The following is a 21202-nucleotide window of genomic DNA, read 5'->3' as shown; positions in this document are numbered from 1 at the left end:
ATAAGCTGTGTGAGCTGAGCAGTCAGACAGATATATAATATATATATAGATGATGCAGCACACTGGCCTGAGCCTGAGCAGTGCACACAGATATGGTATGTGACTGACTGAGTCACTGTGTGTATCGCTTTTTTCAGGCAGAGAACGGATATATTAAATAAACTGCACTGTGTGTCTGGTGGTCACTCACTATATAATATATTATGTACTCCTGGCTCCTGCTATAACCTATAACTGGCACTGCAGTAGTGCTCCCCAGTCTCCCCCACAATTATAAGCTGTGTGAGCTGAGCAGTCAGACAGATATATATAATATTATATATAGATAATAGATGATGCAGCACACTGGCCTGAGCCTGAGCAGTGCACACAGATATGGTATGTGACTGAGTCACTGTGTGCTGTGTATCGCTTTTTTCAGGCAGAGAACGGATTATAAATAAAAGTGGTGGTCACTGGTCACTATCAGCAAAACTCTGCACTGTACACTACTGAGTACTCCTAATGCTCCCCAAAATTAGTAAATCAAGTGTCTCTCTAATCTATTCTAATTCTAAACGGAGAGGACGCCAGCCACGTCCTCTCCCTATCAATCTCAATGCACGTGTGAAAATGGCGGCGACGCGCGGCTCCTTATATAGAATCCGAGTCTCGCGATAGAATCCGAGCCTCGCGAGAATCCGACAGCGTCATGATGACGTTCGGGCGCGCTCGGGTTAACCGAGCAAGGCGGGAAGATCCGAGTCGCTCGGACCCGTGAAAAAAAACATGAAGTTCTGGCGGGTTCGGATTCAGAGAAACCGAACCCGCTCATCTCTAATTAAAACCTCAGGGCAGTATAAATATAATGTGCGGGGCTTCTCCTCAGAGTGGATCCAGCACTTACTAGCGTCATTTTCTCCCTGAAGACCGCTGAGACACGCTGATGGGGAGCGCTGACCCTCCAGATAACTCCAGTTACTGCGGTACCAGGGTGTTATAGACAGGGGGGGAGACTGTAATCTGTACTATTTGACCTATTATGGTTATTTAGTCGGCGCCAGGCTGTTATCATAATAACTGCTCACTGGGGCACTGCGTGGCTGGCTCCATAGACTCTGTGACTCTCTGAAGGTACTCTGGGGGAAACTGTGTCTGACATTAACCTGTATGTGTGTGTATTTGTATTTATCCACATTACCATGTCTAAGGGCTCTGTATCATGTACTGCAGAGTGTGTATCTTCTCCTGAAGAGTCTATCCCATGTACTCAGGACTGCAATATGCTTTCCCAACCCTCTGAAGCTGAACCCCCACGGGTGGATTCTTTAAAGGGAATGATATCCCAGATTTAATCAAGGATGTCACATAATGAGAAAGAGACGCAGTTTTTGGGAAAGTCTGTAGAGGGTTTGCAGCATTCAGCTCCTACTTCCTCAAATACCCCACATACATATCCTAAAAAAATGTGCACTTGCCCAAATAATGCAAGTTGACACAGATACCAACTCTAATACAGGGGACGGTGATGGGGTTATGCATGGGTGGATGCCTCCCTTGCTAAGCGGGTACAATTGATGATTGAAGCCATCAGGGATGTTTTGCATATTACTGAGAAGGTACCTGAGCCGGAATAGGAATATTGGCCCTCATTCCGAGTTGATCGGTCGCAAGGCGAATTTAGCAGAGTTACACACGCTAAGCCGCCGCCTACTGGGTGTGAATCTTAGCTTCTTAAAATTGCGACCGATGTATTCGCAATATTGCGATTACTAACTACTTAGCAGTTTCAGAGTAGCTTCAGACTTACTCTGCCTGTGCGATCAGTTCAGTGCTTGTCGTTCCTGGTTGACGTCACAAACACACCCAGCGTTCGCCCAGGCACTCCCACCGTTTCTCCGGCCACTCCTGCGTTTTTTCCGGAAACGGTAGCGTTTTCAGCCACACGCCCCTGAAACGCCGTGTTTCCGCCCAGTAACACCCATTTCCTGTCAATCACATTACGTTCGCCGGAGCGATGAAAAAGCCGTGAGTAAAATTACTTTCTACATAGCAAAGTTACTTGGCGCAGTCGCAGTGCGAACATTGCGCATGCGTACTAAGCGGATTTTCATTGCGATGCGATGAAAAATACCGAGCGAACAACTCGGAATGAGGGCCATTATTTTATGGAAAATAAGAAATCCTCCCTCACCTTCCCGGCTTCTAAAGAGCTAAATGCTTTATTTGAAAAATCCTGGGAAAACCCAGAGAAAAAATTCCAGATCCCTAAAAGAATTCTCATTGCTTTTCCTTTCGCTGAAGAGGATAGAAAGAAATGGGAAACCCATCTATAGTAGACGCCCCTGTATCTAGGTTGTCTAAAAAGGTGGTTTTACCTGTCCCTGGTTCAACCGCACTAAAAGAGCCAGCTGACCACAAGATTGAGACTACGCTCAAATCTTTATACACTGCTACAGGCGTGGCTTTAAGACCCACTATTGCTTATGCAAGACATAGTAAAGTGGTCAGGCACATTACTAGAGGATTTAGATACTATGGATAGGAGTGACATTGAATTGTTATTGTGTCACATACAGGATTCTGCTGTGTTCATGGTAGAGGCCATGAAAGACCTTGGAATGCTGAATGCAAGGGCTACTTCCATGGTGGTCTCGGCACGCAGAGGACTCTGGCTACGCCAATGAACTGCGGATGCAGAATGTAAGAAATGTGTGGAGAACCTACCCTTCACAGGTCAGGCTCTGTTTGGGGATGCATTGGATGCGTGGATTTCCACGGCAACTGCGGGTAAGTCAACCTTCCTTCCCTCAGCAACTCCACCGACTAGGAAGTCCACACTGCAGTCCTTTCTGACTTTAAAATTTTAAAAATCCAAATCCCCTTCCACCTTCTTTAGGGGTGGTCGGGGAAAATCCAAAAAACCTGCACCAACAGGTTCTCAGGAACAGAAACCAAGTTCTGTTTCCTCAAAATCTTCAGCATGACGTAGGACCTCCCAGCCTGGTGATCGGGCAGGTAGGAGCGAGACTAAAAAATTTCCGTCACATCTGGGCGTCATCAGGCCTAGACCCCTGGGTGACAGACATTGGAGTTTCAGAAACTCTCACCTCACAGATTCTTCAAATCAGGCTTACCAGTTTCGCTGACAGAAAGTGCTATCCTACAGGAAGCCATTCAAAAATTGGTCAAAACAGATATTATTGTCCCAGTTCCACCTCACCTACACCAATTATGGTTCAATAAGGCCGATTTTAAACCTAAAGTCATTGATCCCCTACTTAAGGGAATTCAAATTCAAGATGGAATCTCTGAGAGCAGTGATCTCAGGTCTGGAGGAAAGGGAGTTCCTGGTATCCCTGGATATCAAGGATGCGTACCTTCACATTCCGATCTGGCCACCTCACCATGCTTATCTCAGATTTGCACTGCTGGTTTGTCACTATCAGTTCCAAGCACTGCAATTTGGCCTCTCCACAGTATCGAGAGTATTCACCAAGGTCATGGCAGAGATGGTGCTACTCCTCCGCAGGCAAGGAGTGAATATGATTCCAAATCTGGACGATCTCCTGATAAAAGCGTCTTCCAGGGAGAGGTTGTTGCAGAGTATTGCTCTCTCAACTTGACTACTCCAGGATCATGGGTGGATCCTGAACCTCCCAAAGTCACACTTGGAACCGACAAGGAGACTGCCCTTCCTGGGGATGATACTCGACATGGAAGTGCAGAGGGTGTTTCTACCGGTAGAGAAAGCGTTGGTGATCCGATCAATGGTACGGGATGTCCTAAAGCCAGCCCGGGTATCGGTTCATCAGTGAATTCGCCTTCTGGGGAAGATGGTAGCCTCCTACGAGGCTCTTCAGTACGGAAGATTCCATGCAAGGTCTTTCCAACTGGATCTCTTAGACAAGTGGTCGGGATCACATCTTCACATGCACCAGCAGATATGCCTGTCGCCGACAGCCAGAATTTCACTCCTCTGGTGGCTGCAAACTTCTCACCTACTCGAGGGCCGCAGGTTCGGGATTCAGAATTGGATCCTTCTAACCACGGATGCAAGTCTCAGTGGTTGTGGAGCAGTCACCCAAGGGAAAACTTTCCAAGGAAAGTGGTCAAGTCTGGAATCCATCCTTCCGATAAACATTCTGGAATTAGGGGCCATATACAATGGCCTTCTACAAGCGGCACATCCTCTGCAAGATCAGTCCATTCAGGTTCAGTCAGACAATGTGACGGCAGTGTCCTACATAAACCGACAGGGCGGAACGAAGAGCAGAGCGGCAATGACAGAGGTAACAAGAATCCTCCTCTGGGCAGAAAAGCACGCGGTGGCACTATCAGCAATGTTCATTCCGGGAGTGGACAACTGGGAAGTGGACTTCCTCAGCAGACATGATCTCCATCCAGGAGAATGGGGCCTCCACCCGGAGGTGTTCGCAGGTGACAAGCCGATGGGGCGTACCTCAGGTAAACATGATGGCCTCTCACCTCAACAAGAAGCTTCACAGGTACTGCTCCAGGTCGAGAGACCCACAGGCAGTGGCAGTGGATGCACTGGTAACACCGTGGGTGTTCCAGTCAAGGTATGTGTTCCCTCCACTTCCACTCATCCCAAGAATTCTCAAGCTAATAAAAAGAACAAGAGTTCAGGCGATCCTCATTGCTCCGGACTGGCCAAGGAAGGCTTGGTACACGGATCTTCTGGAGTTACTCCTGGAGGATCCGAGGTCTCTTCCTCTTCGCGAGGACCTTCTTCAACAGGGGCCGTTCGCTTATCAAGACTTACCGCAGCTACGTTTGACGGCATGGATGTTGAACGCCAGATCTTAGCTCGGAAGGGAATTCCGAAAAAGGTAATTCCTACCCTAATTCAGGCTAGGAAGGGAGTTACGTCTAAACATTACCATCGAATTTGGAAAAAGTATGTGTCTTGGTGTGAATCCAAGAAGTATCCAATGGTGGAGTTTCAACTAGGACAGTTTCTCCTCTTTCTGCAGACTGGTGTGGATGTGGGCCTACGCTTGGGCTCCATAAAAGTCCAGATTTCGGCCCTGTCCATTTTCTTCCAGAAACAAGTGGCTGCCCTCCCTGAGGTTCAGACTTTCTTGAAAGGGGTTCTGCACATCCAACCTCCCTTTGTGCCTCCTATAGCACCTTGGGATCTTAATGTGGTACTGCAGTTCTTGCAATCGGAATGGTTTGAACCTTTGCAGGAGGTGGACGTCAAGTTTCTTACTTGGAAGGTGGTCACACTGTTGGCATTGGTATCTGCTAGACGTGTGTCTGAATTGGGGGCTTTGTCTTGCAAGAGCCCCTATTTGATTTTCCATGAATATAGGGCTGAGCTCAGAACGCGTCAGCAATTTCTTCCTAAGGTTGTGCCAGCTTTTCATATCAACCAACTTATTGTGGTGCCAGTGGCTACTGACTCCTCAATTACCTCAATCTCCTTGGATGTGGTGAGGGCTTTGAAAATTTATGTGAAGAGAACTTCTCGTCACAGGAAGTCGGATGCTTTATTTGTCCTTTATGATCCCAACAAGGTTTGGTGCCCTGCTTCTAAGCAGACAATTCCTTTTTGGATCAGGTTTACTATCCAGCATGCTTATTCTACGGCAGGCTTGCCGTGTCCAAAATCTGTTAAGGCCCACTCTACTCGTTAAGTGGGTTCTACATGGGCAGCTGCCCCGGGATGTCTCGGCTCTACAGCTTTGCTGAGCAGCTACTTGGTCTGGGTCAAATACGTTTGCTAAGTTCTACAAGTTCGATACTTTGGCCTCTGAGGACCTAAAGTTTGGTCAGTCTGTTCTGCAGGAACCTCAGCACTCTCCCTCCCATACTGGGAGCTTTGGTACAACCCTATGGTACTAAATGGACCCCAGCATCCTCTAGGACGTAAGAGAAAATAGGATTTTAATTACCTACCGGTAAATCCTTTTCTCGTAGTCTGTAGAGGATGCTGGGCGCCTGCCCAGTGCTTCGTATTCCTGCATTGTTACTTGGATCAGTATTGTTGTTTCAGCCATTGCTGAATTGTTCCAAGTTGGTTAGCTTGGCTTTCCTTTTTTGTTATGTGTGAGCTGGTGTGAATCTCACCACTATCTGTGTATTTCCTTTTCTCGAAGTATGTCCGTCTCCTCGGGCACAGTTTCTAGACTGAGTCTGGTAGGGGGGCATATAGGGAGGAGCCAGTCCACACTATTAAACTCTTAGGGTGGGATTCAATTCTTTTCACCCCTTTCCACACCCATTCTGTTTCCGCCCTTGGGGGCGTGGTATCATTATTTCAGTTTGCTACCCTTGGAGTAGCAAGGTAACCAATCCTTTACACAGCCAAACCTGATTACTATGGGCGCGATATGCATGATAACGGGGATCATTTTAGACTGGAGATTGGGCGTGATATATTATTTGAATTCCACCCTTAAAGTGCCAGTAGCTCCCAAAGGACCTGTCTATACCCCATGGTACTAAATGGACCCTAGCACCCTCTACAGACTACGAGAAAAGGATTTACCGGTCCTGATGGACTTCACCCGAGGGTTCTTATGGAGCTTAGTTCACAACTAGCACGACCCCTATACTTGATTTTCAATAGTTCAATTAGATCAGGCATGGTACCGAAGGATTGGCGTATAGCTGAGGTAGTGCCATTAATTAAAAAGGGATCCAAAAATCTTCTGGGAAACTGCAGACCAGTTAGTTTAACATCTATAGTGGGGAAAATATTGGAAGTAATTCTAAGGGACGTCATACAGGAGGAGTATCTAAAGTCCGCTAGGATTATTAGCAAGAACCAGCATGGGTTTGTGAGGGACAGGTCATGTCAGACTAACTTAATTCACTTCTACGAGGAAGTGAGCAATAATCTTGATCAAGGAAAAGCAGTGGATCTGGTCTTCCTAGATTTTGCAAAAGCCTTTGATACAGTTCCTCACAGGAAACTGATGATCAAATGAAAGGAGATTGGCCTAGGAAAAACTATTTGCACATGGATAAGCAGCTGGTTGTATAGCAGGGTACAGCGAGTAGTGGTAAATGGGAAGTCCTCAACCTGGTTCCCAGTAGTCAGCGGAATACCACAAGGGTCCGTACTCGGACCACTACTATTTATCAATGACCTAGAAATAGGCCTGGAAAGCACAGTGTCAATCTTTGCAGATGATACTAAACTGTGTAAGGGAATTAATTCAGAATTGGATGTGGAGTCCTTGCAGAATGATCTATCTAAACTTGAACTCTGGGCGTCTAAATGGAAAATGAGGTTCAATACAGACAAATGCAAGGTTATGCATTTTGGGACTAAAAACAAACTTGCATCCTACATATTAAATGGGGAACGCCTAGGGGAAACAGAGTTGGAAAAAGATTTGGGGGTATTCATTGATAATAGGCTTAATAACCATACACAATGTCAAAACACAGTAAAGAAGGCAAGTAAGGTGCTAGCGTGCATAAAAAGCGGAATTGAGACAAGGGACTCGGATGTAATCATGCCGCTGTATAAGGCATTGGTACGTCCGCACCTGGAATATTGTGTTCAGTTTTGGGCACCATTGTACAAAAAAGACATCAGTGAACTCGAAAGTGTTCAAAGGCGAGCTACTAAATTGATTAAAGGCCTAGAAGGACTGGACTATAAGGAAAGACTTACTAGGCTGAATATGTATACACTAGAAAAGAGGCGCCTAAGAGGAGATATTATTAATATCTTCAAATATGTAAAGGGACATCACAAAGAGTTATCAGAGGAATTATTTATTAAAAGAACACAGTTTAGGACACGTGGGCACTCGCTGCGACTGGAGGAGAGAAAGTTCCGAACGCAATGGAGGAAAGGGTTCTTTACTGTTAGGGCAATCAGGATGTGGAATTCCCTTCCAGGGAAGGTGGTAAAGGCGGACTCTGTAATTGGATTTAAAAAAGGAATGGATAAATTTCTGAATGAAAAAGTTATCCAAGGTTATAATACTTAAAATATCAACGTGGTTAATCCGGGGGTAACATGAGTTATAGTAGCTAACTAGTCATAAAACATTATTTAGCAAGTATGTAGAATCATCACAACTTAAAGCAGGTTGAACACGATGGGCAATTTGCCTCTATTCAACCTCAAATACTATGTTACTATGTTAATTAAACTCCTATTTTTTATGTTGTACTGATGGTGATTTGTCATGATTTGGAGTGCGAAATGCATCATGTTTCAAATGTGACTTCCATGCAAATACTGTACATCCTTAGTAAATTTGCAAATAGCAAAATTATGGTTTTATTCGTAAAAAAAAAAAAAGCAAATCGCCCAAAATTGTCCTTTAGTAAATTTTCCCCTCAGGAGTCTTTTCTTGCTGAAAATGCATCTTAATTGCAACGCAATATGACTAGGACACATAAGGAGACTGTGCTGATTAATTTGATATATGACATTTGTATAATGTGTGTGACTGTATACAGGGCCCGATTCAGCATGGAACGCTATTGTGCACATGTGGCGGCAGCAGTGACGGTCCGGACAATGCACGCGTTCTGTGCTGGGCGGCACCCCGCATGTTGGTGTAATGAGTTGTAGTTGTGTGAATAGTCGCACAACTACAGCTCATGCTGAATTAGGCACAAAACAGAACTTGGATTGGAAAACGGTACGGTTGCTATGCTGTAGCACTTTGTGTACAGATTCAGAGACTCAGTTACACACAATATATGTGTGTCATATAGCAAATTAATCAGCACAGTCTCCTTGTTTTGCCCTAGTTGTACTGCGTTGTGTTTTTTTGGCAAATATCAATTTCTCAGCATCAGTGGCGTAACTAGAAGTTTTTCTCCCCCAAGCCAAAAAATTCTTCGGCGCCCCCCCCCCATCCCCCATAATTGGCACTATGAGCCACAAACGGGGGCGTGGCTTCATTTTGATGGGCGTGGCTTCACATTAAGGGGCGTGGCATTGCAGGAAAAGACTTCCTTATACCCCAGTTTTGCAACCTGCACGCCCAGACGTAAGCCACCACAGGAAAGAAAAATAATCCTGATTCATGCCCCTTACATTATTTGTCAATTTTCCTCCTTATAGTAATGCCCAGTATACATTATGCCACATACTGCAATGGCCCTTAGACATCATTCCACACACAATAATGCACATGACACAATATGCACACACCATAATGCCCCCGACACATTATGCCACACACCGTAATGCCTGTGACACATTATGCCACACCCCGTAATGCCTGTGACACATTATGCCACACACCGTAATGCCTGTGACACATGACTACAGGAATCGCAATGCCCGTTATACATTATGCTACACACTGCAATGCCCCTGATACATTATAGCACATACAATGTCTGTGACACATTATACCACACACCGTAATGCCTGTGACACATTATGCCACACACCGTAATGCCTGTGACACATGATGACAGGAATCGCAATGCCCGTTAAACATTATGCTACACACTGCAATGCCCCTGATAGATTATAGCACATACAATGCCTGTGACACATTATGACACATACTGCAATGACCCTGAGACATTATACCACATACCACAATGCCCGTGATATAGTATACAACACACAGTAATGCCTGACACATACCGCAATGTCCGTTATACATTATGCCACACTGCAATGACCCTGAGACATTATACCACATACCACAATGCCCGTGATATAGTATACAACACACCGTAATGCCTGACACATTATGACACACACCGCAATGTCTGTGATACATTATGCCACACACTGCAATGACCCTTAGACATTATACCACATATCACAATGCCTGTGATATAGTATGCCACACACCGTAATGCCTGTGACACATACCGCAATGCCCGTTATACCCTATGCCACACTGCAATGCCCCTGAGACATTATACCACATACCACAATGCCCGTGATATAGTATGCCACACACCGTAATGCCTGTGACACATACCGCAATGCCCTTTTACATTATGCCACACTGCAATGCCCCTGAGACATTATACCACAATGCCCGTGATATAGTATGCCACACACCGTAATGCCTGTGACACATTATGACACACACCGTAATGCTCATTACACATTAAGTCCTACAGTAAGGCTTCTAATTACTTTTAAATTACCTGCTCGTTGCCAGGGGTTTCATGCTCTTGGTTCCATGCACGGTGCCAGGGATTTTCATGCTCAGGGTGTCATGCTCGTTGCCAGGTGTTTCATGCACTGGGTGTCATGCTCGTTGCCAGGGGTTTCATGCACTGGGTGTCATGCTCGTTGCTAGGGGGTAGTGCTTGTTGCTAGGGCTGTGCTCCCAGTACCACATATGACCCCAGTGCCAGATATTCCCCAACGGTGCCAGGTACTCACATGCCCCCAGTGCCAAATATAGCCCCCCCCCAGTGCCACATATGCCCTCAGTGCCAGATATTCACCCACAGTGCCAGGTGCTCACGTGCCCCCAGTGCCAAATATAGCCCCCCACCCATGTGCCAGGTACACATAAAGTGCCATATATGCCCCCTCAGTGCCCCCCCCCAGTTCCATATATGCCCCCTCAGTGCCATATATGCCCCCTCAGTGCCCCCCCAGTACCATATATGCCCCCTCAGTGCCCCCCCCAGTGCCATATATGCCCCCTCAGTGCCCCCCCAGTGCCATATATGCCCCCTCAGTGCCCCCCAGTGCCATATATGCCCCCTCAGTGCCCCCCCAGTGCCATATATGTCCCCTCAGTGCCCCCCCCCCCGCGCTCCACCGCTGCTGTGAAGGAGGGACAAGGAGGGCACAGCGCGCGCCTCTCCCGTGTCCCTCCTGCATCTCCGTCGGGTCTAATAAAGGAAGTGCCGGTTCGTGAGCCAATCAGAGCTCACGAACGGCACTTCCTTTATTAGACCCGACGGAGATGCAGGAGGGACATGGGAGAGGCACGCGCTGTGCCCTCCGTGTCCCTCCTTACAGCAGGGAGGGTTAGTGACAACAGATTAACATGCGGACGCTCGTCCGCATGTCAATCTGCTCTAAATCAGTGGTGGCGCCCCCGCAGCCCCTCGCCCCCAAGTCACCGCGAGGGCTGCAGTAGTCACGCCACTGCTCAGCATATAATTTATTGTCTGATGCCAGGTAATTTTAGTGCCTCACACTGCAGTCCTACTGTATTTAATAAATGTGATAGTTTAACATTTGTCTGTGTCAGTGTGTATTGTATTGTGTATGTAAATATCCAAATGTAATTTTTAAAGCAATGTGTGCTTGTAAATTGGGAGTTTTTCAAGACCACTTCTGAATGATCTGAATAAGAAGCTGGAGTTCGAATAAGAAGTGAATAAGAAGCTGGAGCTTGAATAAGAAGTGAATAAGAAGCTGGCCGAATAAGAAGCTAACTTCAGCCTCGTTTCTTTCAACTACAGTAAAGCAAATGACCGCCAGCGATGCAATCGCAATGTAATTGTGATCGCATCGCTGATTTGTGGAAGCCAGGCAGTGAAGGCAGGCACAGGATGGGCATTTTCAGAGTCACAGCAGCCGCCAAAAGCTGCATCGCCACCCCGTTCCACCCCGCAAATGACTCTGCCTCAATCAGGCAGAGGCATTAGCATAAGTGAGATGCAATCGCATATCACTGTGTGTGCATGTACAGTACGGCTGCTGCATGTGCGCACTGTGCATGAGATTGTCAGTATGTGATCACCTCACTAATGCATCGCATACTGAATTAGCCCCGAAATATAGTGGTATTCAAAAGTCTTGCATCACTAGCGCAACACGCTCTTTCCGTATTTTAGCCCTAAAATTCTGAGCAGCATCCATTGAGCTATGGTGGTCATTCCGAGTTGATCGCAGCCAGCAACTTTTTGCGGCTCGTGCGATCAACTAGACGCCGCCTATTGGGGAGTGTATTTGAGCATAGCAGGGCTGCGATCGCATGTGCAGCCCTGCTATGTTAAAAAAGTTTAAAGCAAAACAAGACCAGCCCTGCAGCTACTTACCAGTGCGACGGATCCAGCGATGAAGGTCCCGGCTGTGACGTCAGACATCCGCCCTCCAAACTCCTGGACACACCTGCTTTCGACTTACCACGCCCGGGAAATGTGAGTAGATGCCCCGATCCTCCTTCCCGCTGTCAATCTTCTTGCAATCGCGCCTGCGATCGCTTTCACCGGTTCTGGCATCATTGCCCGGTGACGGGCGTCGCTGGGCAACAACGTGATGCGCAATGCGAGCGTCACGCAGCCGCAGTTCCGACCCATTCACACCGCTGCGTGCGAATGGGTCGGAATGACCCCCTATGTGCCCATGTTATACATAATTGTTTAGGAAATTTATTTGGCTATTCTGTTGTCACTTTCTTTTTGTATGATTGATCGTTGTGACTTTATTTTTATATGATTGATTGGTATCATGACTTTTATCTATGAGTGAGAATAATTAGTTTTCAATGAAACACATATTTACTCTGATCAGTGCTGAAGTTATTTTCACAGCATATACTGTATATCATAAAAAGGGGTCTATTCATGAAGCAGTGAAGAGTGTGGAGAAGTGAGCCAGTGGAGAAGTTACCCATGGCCATAGGTGCCGATTCCGTGGGGGTATGGGTCATTCGGTCACACTTAGGTCGACAGTCATTAGGTCGACCACTATTGGTCGACATGCATTATGTCGACATGGTCACTGTGTCGACATGGTCATTAGGTCGACATGAACAAGGTCAACATGGAAAAAGGTAAACATGAGGTTTTTTTTACTTTTTTTGGTGTCATTTTCATGGTAAAGTGACCGGGGACTCCAATTAGTGCACCGTGTCCCCTCGCATGGCTCGCTTTGCTTGCCATGCTTTGGGCAAGGTGCCTTGCTCTGCTACTGCTGCACTTGGCACAGGTTACTGTTCCCAATCGTAGTCTACGTGGATCGTAAAGTATGAAAAAGTTCTAAAAATTAAATAAAAATTTGAAAAACTCATGTGGACCTTTTTTCCATGTCGACCTTTTTCATGTCGGCCTAATGACTATGTCGACCTAGTGACTATGTTGACCTAATGCATGTCGAAATATAGTGGTCGACCTAATGACTGTCAAACTAAGCATGGTCAACCTAATGACTGTATCCCTTTCCCTTTTGGGGCCGGATTAAGCCTTGGGTGTGCCTGGGGCACTTTAGACAGAGGGGATCCAGTGGAAGGGGTGGAGGGGGGGGGGGCTGTGTATAAGATTGTGAATACCTCCCAACATGACCCATTCCAGGAGGGACAACATGCTCTTTACATGGCCTTCCCTCTTATATGATTGTAGTCACCTGTGTAAAACTATATATTTGATGAGAAAGGTGTTTCAACACAGGTGATTGCAATCATAATTTAAGAAGGAAGTCCAGGTATAGAACATTTTGTCCCTTCTGGAATGGGTCATGGTGGGATGTATAGAATGTGTATATTAAATGTAAATCAGTGGTGTATATTAGTTTTAACTAATCGTTTAATAATGCCTGGGTACTGTTTATAGCTCCACCTAATTGAAAGACAACTATTTTATAAAATGTTCTTGTAGTGGAACAAAGACAACTTAAAACAACCTTAAAATACACATAGAAAAATAAAATCTATAATTTATCTTGTCACATGCAAAAATAGCAGCAGACTGTGTATTACTTACACACTGGGACAGGACTCAGGAGGACTCTGTGTGTGTGTCTATTTCTCTCTCTAGACCCTCATTAGATAACAAGTTACAAATGGCTCCCAAACAGGTGTAGAGAGAGCTGTAAGTGACACAGGGATCCCACACCCTTCTAACTCTCCTCTGGTTGGGAAGCTCCATCGATAGTTCATGAAATCTGATACTCCTTTGTCTCTGCCTGCACTGCTTACTGTCCTGCTCGCATTCTGGCTGTCTGGTTCTGCTGCTGCATTGAAGGGAAAGCTAGTGATGTCAGTGTGATCTGGCCGGTGGGCCCCCTGACAGAGTGAGGCCCAGGGAACAGTATGCCTTGCATCCCCCCCTTAATCTGGCTATGCCCATGGAAAATTATGAGCACCCATGGAGCTGCCAGCCCTGTACAGTTAGTGGTAGGGCATGTGACAGATCAAGCAAAGCTGAAGCAGTGGCAGAGATGACGTGTACAGCCAGGCGGGAGGTGTGTGAGCAGAGCACAGTGCAGAGAGTGGCCACGGCTTCAGTCTGGCTGGGAGACTGGAGGAGAGTAGTTATGCTGTGCGGGTGCTGTCCACTTATCCATTGGTCCTTATTAAGGACTACAAGGACTCCTTATAGTAACCACCGCAGTGTATGAATGAGCCGCCAGCAGGTGTGAGGACAGCATAGTCTCAGCGGAGCCCCAGGCACTGCAGCTTCCCCCTGCCGACACTCTCCCCATATGCAAGAGAAAAGAGACAGACTGTGAGCTGGGAGTGGAGCCCAGAGACCTTCACATGTGCAGTAGGTTTTGGCTTTAAGCTGATTCTTTTGCAGTTTGGCCTTGCATGTGCGTATTATGATCCACATGCAAAGTCGATCAATAATCGCCCTTGTGAATTTGCATAACAGCGATCAGGTCTGAATTAGTCCCGTAGTCACAAAGAGATTATTACTTCTGGTGATGAGCGGGTTCGGTTCCTCGGAAACCGAACCCCCCCGAACTTCACCCACTTTACACGGGTCCGAGGCATACTCGGATTCTCCCGTATGGCTCGGGTAACCCGAGCGCGCCCGAACGTCATCATCACGCTGTCGGATTCTCACGAGATTCGGATTCTATATAAGGAGCCGCGCGTCGCCGCCATTTTCACTCGTGCATTGGAAATGTTAGGAAGAGGACGTGGCTGGCGTCCTCTCCGTTTATTAATGTTGCTGCAAATATTTGTGTTTATTGCTTTATTGTGGGGACTGGGGAGCAGCTGTCTTATATAGGAGGAGTACAGTGCAGAGTTTTGCTGATCAGTGACCACCAGTTTTATCCGTTCTCTGCCTGAAAAACGCTCCATACCTCCATATCTGTGCTCAGTGTGCTGCATATATCTGTGCTCACACTGCTTTATTGTGGGGACTGGGGACTAGCAGTAATATATAGTAGAGATGAGCGGATTCGGTTTTACTCGGTTTTACTCGGTTTTCAAAACGGCATCTTATTGGCTATCCAAAACACGTGACATCCATGAGCCAATAAGATGCCGTTTTGAGAACCGAGTAAAACCGAGTAAAACCGAATCCGCTCATCTCTAATATATAGGAGGAGTACAGTGCAGAGATTTGCTGACCAGTGACCACCAGTATACGTTGTCTGCCTGAAAAACGCTCCATATCTGTGCTCAGTGTGCTGCATATATCTGTGCTCACACTGCTTTATTGTGGGTACTGGGGACCACCAGTATGTTATATAGGAGGAGTACAGTGCAGAGTTTTGCTGACCAGTGACCACCAGTATACGTTGTCTGCCTGAAAAACGCTCCATATCTGTGCTCAGTGTGCTGCATATATCTGTGCTCACACTGCTTTATTGTGGGTACTGGGGACCACCAGTATATTATATAGGAGGAGTACAGTGCAGAGTTTTGCTGACCAGTGACCACCAGTATATATAGCAGTACGGTACGGAAGGCCACTGCTTTACCTACCTCTGTTTCGTCAAGTATACTATCCATCTAGATTCTATACCTGTGGTGCATTTTAGTTTTGCAGTTTGCTGACAGTGACCACCAGTATATATAGCAGTACGGTACGGAAGGCCACTGCTCTACCTACCTCTGTGTCGTCAAGTATACTATCCATCTAGATTCTATACCTGTGATGCATTTTTGTTTTGCAGTTTGCTGACAGTGACCACCAGTATATATAGCAGTACGGTACGGAAGGCCACTGCTCTACCTACCTCTGTGTCGTCAAGTATACTATCCATCTAGATTCTATACCTGTGGTGCATTTTAGTTTTGCAGTTTGCTGACAGTGACCACCAGTATATATAGCAGTACGGTACGGAAGGCCACTGCTCTACCTACCTCTGTGTCGTCAAGTATACTATCCATCTAGATTCTATACCTGTGGTGCATTTTAGGTTTACAGTTTGCTGACAGTGACCACCAGTATATATAGCAGTACGGTACGGAAGGCCACTGCTCTACCTACCTCTGTGTCTTCAAGTATACTATCCATCTAGATTCTATACCTGTGGTGCATTTTAGTTTTGCAGTTTGCTGACAGTGACCACCAGTATATATAGCAGTACGGTATGGAAGGCCACTGCTCTACCTACCTCTGTGTCATCAAGTATACTATCCATCTAGATTCTATACCTGTGGTGCATTTTAGTTTTGCAGTTTGCTGACAGTGACCACCAGTATATATAGCAGTATGGTACGGAAGGCCACTGCTCTACCTACCTCTGTGTCATCAAGTATACTATCCATCTAGATTCTATTCCTGTGGTGCATTTTAGTTTTGCAGTTTGCTGACAGTGACCACCAGTATATATAGCAGTACGGTACGGAAGGCCACTGCTCTACCTACATCTGTGTCGTCAAGTATACTATCCATCTAGATTCTATACCTGTGGTGCATTTTAGTTTTGCAGTTTGCTGACAGTGACCACCAGTATATATAGCAGTACGGTACGGAAGGCCACTGCTCTACCTACCTCTGTGTCATCAAGTATACTATCCATCTAGATTCTATACCTGTGGTGCATTTTAGTTTTGCAGTTTGCTGACAGTGACCAACAGTATATATAGCAGTACGGTACGCAAGGCCACTGCTCTACCTACCTCTGTGTCGTCAAGTATACTATCCATCTAGATTCTATACCTGTGGTGCATTTTAGTTTTGCAGTTTGCTGACAGTGACCACCAGTATATATAGCAGTACGGTACGGAAGGCCACTGCTCTACCTACCTCTATGTTGTCAAGTATACTATCCATCTAGATTCTATACCTGTGGTGCATTTTAGTTTTGCAGTTTGCTGACAGTGACCACCAGTATATATAGCAGTACGGTACGGAAGGCCACTGCTCTACCTACCTCTGTGTCATCAAGTATACTATCCATCTAGATTCTATACCTGTGGTGCATTTTAGTTTTGCAGTTTGCTGACAGTGACCACCAGTATATATAGCAGTACGGTACGGAAGGCCACTGCTCTACCTACCTTTGTGTCATCAAGTATACTATCCATCTAGATTCTATACCTGTGGTGCATTTTAGTTTTGCAGTTTGCTGACAGTGACCACCAGTATATATAGCAGTACGGTACGGAAGGCCACTGCTCTACCTACCTCTGTGTCGTCAAGTATACTATCCATCTAGATTCTATACCTGTGGTGCATTTTAGGTTTACAGTTTGCTGACAGTGACCACCAGTATATATAGCAGTACGGTACGGAAGGCCACTGCTCTACCTACCTCTGTGTCTTCAAGTATACTATCCATCTAGATTCTATACCTGTGGTGCATTTTAGTTTTGCAGTTTGCTGACAGTGACCACCAGTATATATAGCAGTACGGTATGGAAGGCCACTGCTCTACCTACCTCTGTGTCATCAAGTATACTATCCATCTAGATTCTATACCTGTGGTGCATTTTAGTTTTGCAGTTTGCTGACAGTGACCACCAGTATATATAGCAGTATGGTACGGAAGGCCACTGCTCTACCTACCTCTGTGTCATCAAGTATACTATCCATCTAGATTCTATTCCTGTGGTGCATTTTAGTTTTGCAGTTTGCTGACAGTGACCACCAGTATATATAGCAGTACGGTACGGAAGGCCACTGCTCTACCTACATCTGTGTCGTCAAGTATACTATCCATCTAGATTCTATACCTGTGGTGCATTTTAGTTTTGCAGTTTGCTGACAGTGACCACCAGTATATATAGCAGTACGGTACGGAAGGCCACTGCTCTACCTACCTCTGTGTCATCAAGTATACTATCCATCTAGATTCTATACCTGTGGTGCATTTTAGTTTTGCAGTTTGCTGACAGTGACCAACAGTATATATAGCAGTACGGTACGCAAGGCCACTGCTCTACCTACCTCTGTGTCGTCAAGTATACTATCCATCTAGATTCTATACCTGTGGTGCATTTTGGTTTTGCAGTTTGCTGACAGTGACCACCAGTATATATAGCAGTACGGTACGGAAGGCCACTGCTCTACCTACCTCTGTGTCGTCAAGTATACTATCCATCTAGATTCTATACCTGTGGTGCATTTTAGTTTTGCAGTTTGCTGACAGTGACCACCAGTATATATAGCAGTACGGTACGGAAGGCCACTGCTCTACCTACCTCTGTGTCGTCAAGTATACTATCCATCTAGATTCTATACCTGTGGTGCATTTTAGGTTTACAGTTTGCTGACAGTGACCACCAGTATATATAGCAGTACGGTACGGAAGGCCACTGCTCTACCTACCTCTGTGTCTTCAAGTATACTATCCATCTAGATTCTATACCTGTGGTGCATTTTAGTTTTGCAGTTTGCTGACAGTGACCACCAGTATATATAGCAGTACGGTATGGAAGGCCACTGCTCTACCTACCTCTGTGTCATCAAGTATACTATCCATCTAGATTCTATACCTGTGGTGCATTTTAGTTTTGCAGTTTGCTGACAGTGACCACCAGTATATATAGCAGTATGGTACGGAAGGCCACTGCTCTACCTACCTCTGTGTCATCAAGTATACTATCCATCTAGATTCTATTCCTGTGGTGCATTTTAGTTTTGCAGTTTGCTGACAGTGACCACCAGTATATATAGCAGTACGGTACGGAAGGCCACTGCTCTACCTACATCTGTTTCGTCAAGTATACTATCCATCTAGATTCTATACCTGTGGTGCATTTTAGTTTTGCAGTTTGCTGACAGTGACCACCAGTATATATAGCAGTACGGTACGGAAGGCCACTGCTCTACCTACCTCTGTGTCATCAAGTATACTATCCATCTAGATTCTATACCTGTGGTGCATTTTAGTTTTGCAGTTTGCTGACAGTGACCAACAGTATATATAGCAGTACGGTACGCAAGGCCACTGCTCTACCTACCTCTGTGTCGTCAAGTATACTATCCATCTAGATTCTATACCTGTGGTGCATTTTAGTTTTGCAGTTTGCTGACAGTGACCACCAGTATATATAGCAGTACGGTACGGAAGGCCACTGCTCTACCTACCTCTATGTTGTCAAGTATACTATCCATCTAGATTCTATACCTGTGGTGCATTTTAGTTTTGCAGTTTGCTGACAGTGACCACCAGTATATATAGCAGTACGGTACGGAAGGCCACTGCTCTACCTACCTCTGTGTCATCAAGTATACTATCCATCTAGATTCTATACCTGTGGTGCATTTTAGTTTTGCAGTTTGCTGACAGTGACCACCAGTATATATAGCAGTACGGTACGGAAGGCCACTGCTCTACCTACCTTTGTGTCATCAAGTATACTATCCATCTAGATTCTATACCTGTGGTGCATTTTAGTTTTGCAGTTTGCTGACAGTGACCACCAGTATATATAGCAGTACGGTACGGAAGGCCACTGCTCTACCTACCTCTGTGTCGTCAAGTATACTATCCATCTAGATTCTATACCTGTGGTGCATTTTAGTTTTGCAGTTTGCTGACAGTGACCACCAGTACATATAGCAGTACGGTACGGAAGGCCACTGTTTTACCTACCTCTGTGTCGTCAAGTATACTATCCATCTAGATTCTATACCTGTGGTGCATTTTAGTTTTGCAGTTTGCTGACAGTGACCACCAGTATATATAGCAGTACGGTACGGAAGGCCACTCCTCTACCTACCTCTGTGTCATCAAGTATACTATCCATCTAGATTCTATACCTGTGGTGCATTTTAGTTTTGCAGTTTGCTGACAGTGACCACCAGTATATATAGCAGTGCGGTACGGAAGGCCACTGCTCTACCTACCTCTGTGTCTTCAAGTATACTATCCATCTAGATTCTATACCTGTGGTGCATTTTAGTTTTGCAGTTTGCTGACAGTGACCACCAGTATATATAGCAGTACGGTACGGAAGGCCACTGCTCTACCTACCTCTGTGTCGTCAAGTACACTATCCATCTAGATTCTATACCTGTGGTGCATTTTAGTTTTGCAGTTTGCTGACAGTGACCACCAGTATATATAGCAGTACGGTACGGAAGGCCACTACTCTATCTACCTCTGTGTTGTCAAGTATACTATCCATCTAAATTCTATACCTGTGGTGCATTTTAGTTTTCCACGAACAAGGTTGTGACTCCGCACCAGTCCTCAAAATTTCAAAGGATAATTTATTGAACCAGAATTAAGATCATATGTATGGTAGGTGTATCTACCAATAATTGTACCTGGTGGTGCACCCAGAGTCAGGGAGAAACTAGAGAAAAAACAACTTTGCAGAAGACTCTTGTGTGGGTGCACTCTTGTTTTTGTTATATGACTATTTATTAAAACATAACTTTTATTAATTCATTTAAAATAAATCCTCACTCTTATACTCCACCATGTTTGGTTAATAGGATATATTTATATCTATACACACTAATGTGCTTCAAAAATTGGAAATGTTCTGGTTAGTCTATCACCAAAAGACTTGTAGGGGGATGTAGACACTATAGTTCTACATCCAATTCCTAACCAACCAGCACAAGCGAAGCTTGTTTTAATGAGACCTCAATGGGTCATAATTGACCGGACCATTCTTCTCAGGAGTATGTGTCATAACAAAAGTATATGCACATATAGGGGTTGCCTGCTAGATTCCCCCGTAATTTAGAGACAATAAGTTTAGCTAATTTTAGCTTTAGATATCTAACAGAAAAAAGAAACCAGAAGAGAAGAGGGAAAAGAAAGGGGGGAGAGAGAAAGTGGTGATCCTGCTGTTGGTATCCGGTCGGAGAGGGTCATTAATTACAACACCGGGTATTCTCTGAGGGTCTCCCTCACAGGTACTGACCCAGCCCGCCACCGTTTTGCTTCCAAGATCGGACGAGATCGGGCTCTGTCGGTGGGGTATGGTAATAACTTTTTGACGCAATTGGTCGACCCACCAATGAGAGTGCACCGATTAAAGATTTCAGAAAAAAGGCAAACTGCGGATCTGCTGTCTACGTTAGACGCAGGTTTTCACATGTGAATCATAGATGAGAGTCCGCTGATATAAAGAAAATTTAGGCTAAAGATGAAGATAAAGATAAAGGTAGGATAAGGGTAAGGGTAAACGATCAG

The 21202-nt window shown here is 45.5% G+C and overlaps 1 pseudogene; it reads right to left on the bottom strand.

The window, feature by feature from the left end:
- Window positions 1-20881: 20881 nt before the first annotated feature.
- On the bottom strand, window positions 20882-21000 carry LOC134952582 (5S ribosomal RNA; annotated as a pseudogene).
- Window positions 21001-21202: the final 202 nt, after the last annotated feature.

Source organism: Pseudophryne corroboree, chromosome 1 (assembly GCF_028390025.1).
Source record: "Pseudophryne corroboree isolate aPseCor3 chromosome 1, aPseCor3.hap2, whole genome shotgun sequence".
NCBI lineage: Eukaryota > Metazoa > Chordata > Amphibia > Anura > Myobatrachidae > Pseudophryne > Pseudophryne corroboree.
This window is presented reverse-complemented; position numbering and strand designations above follow the sequence as displayed.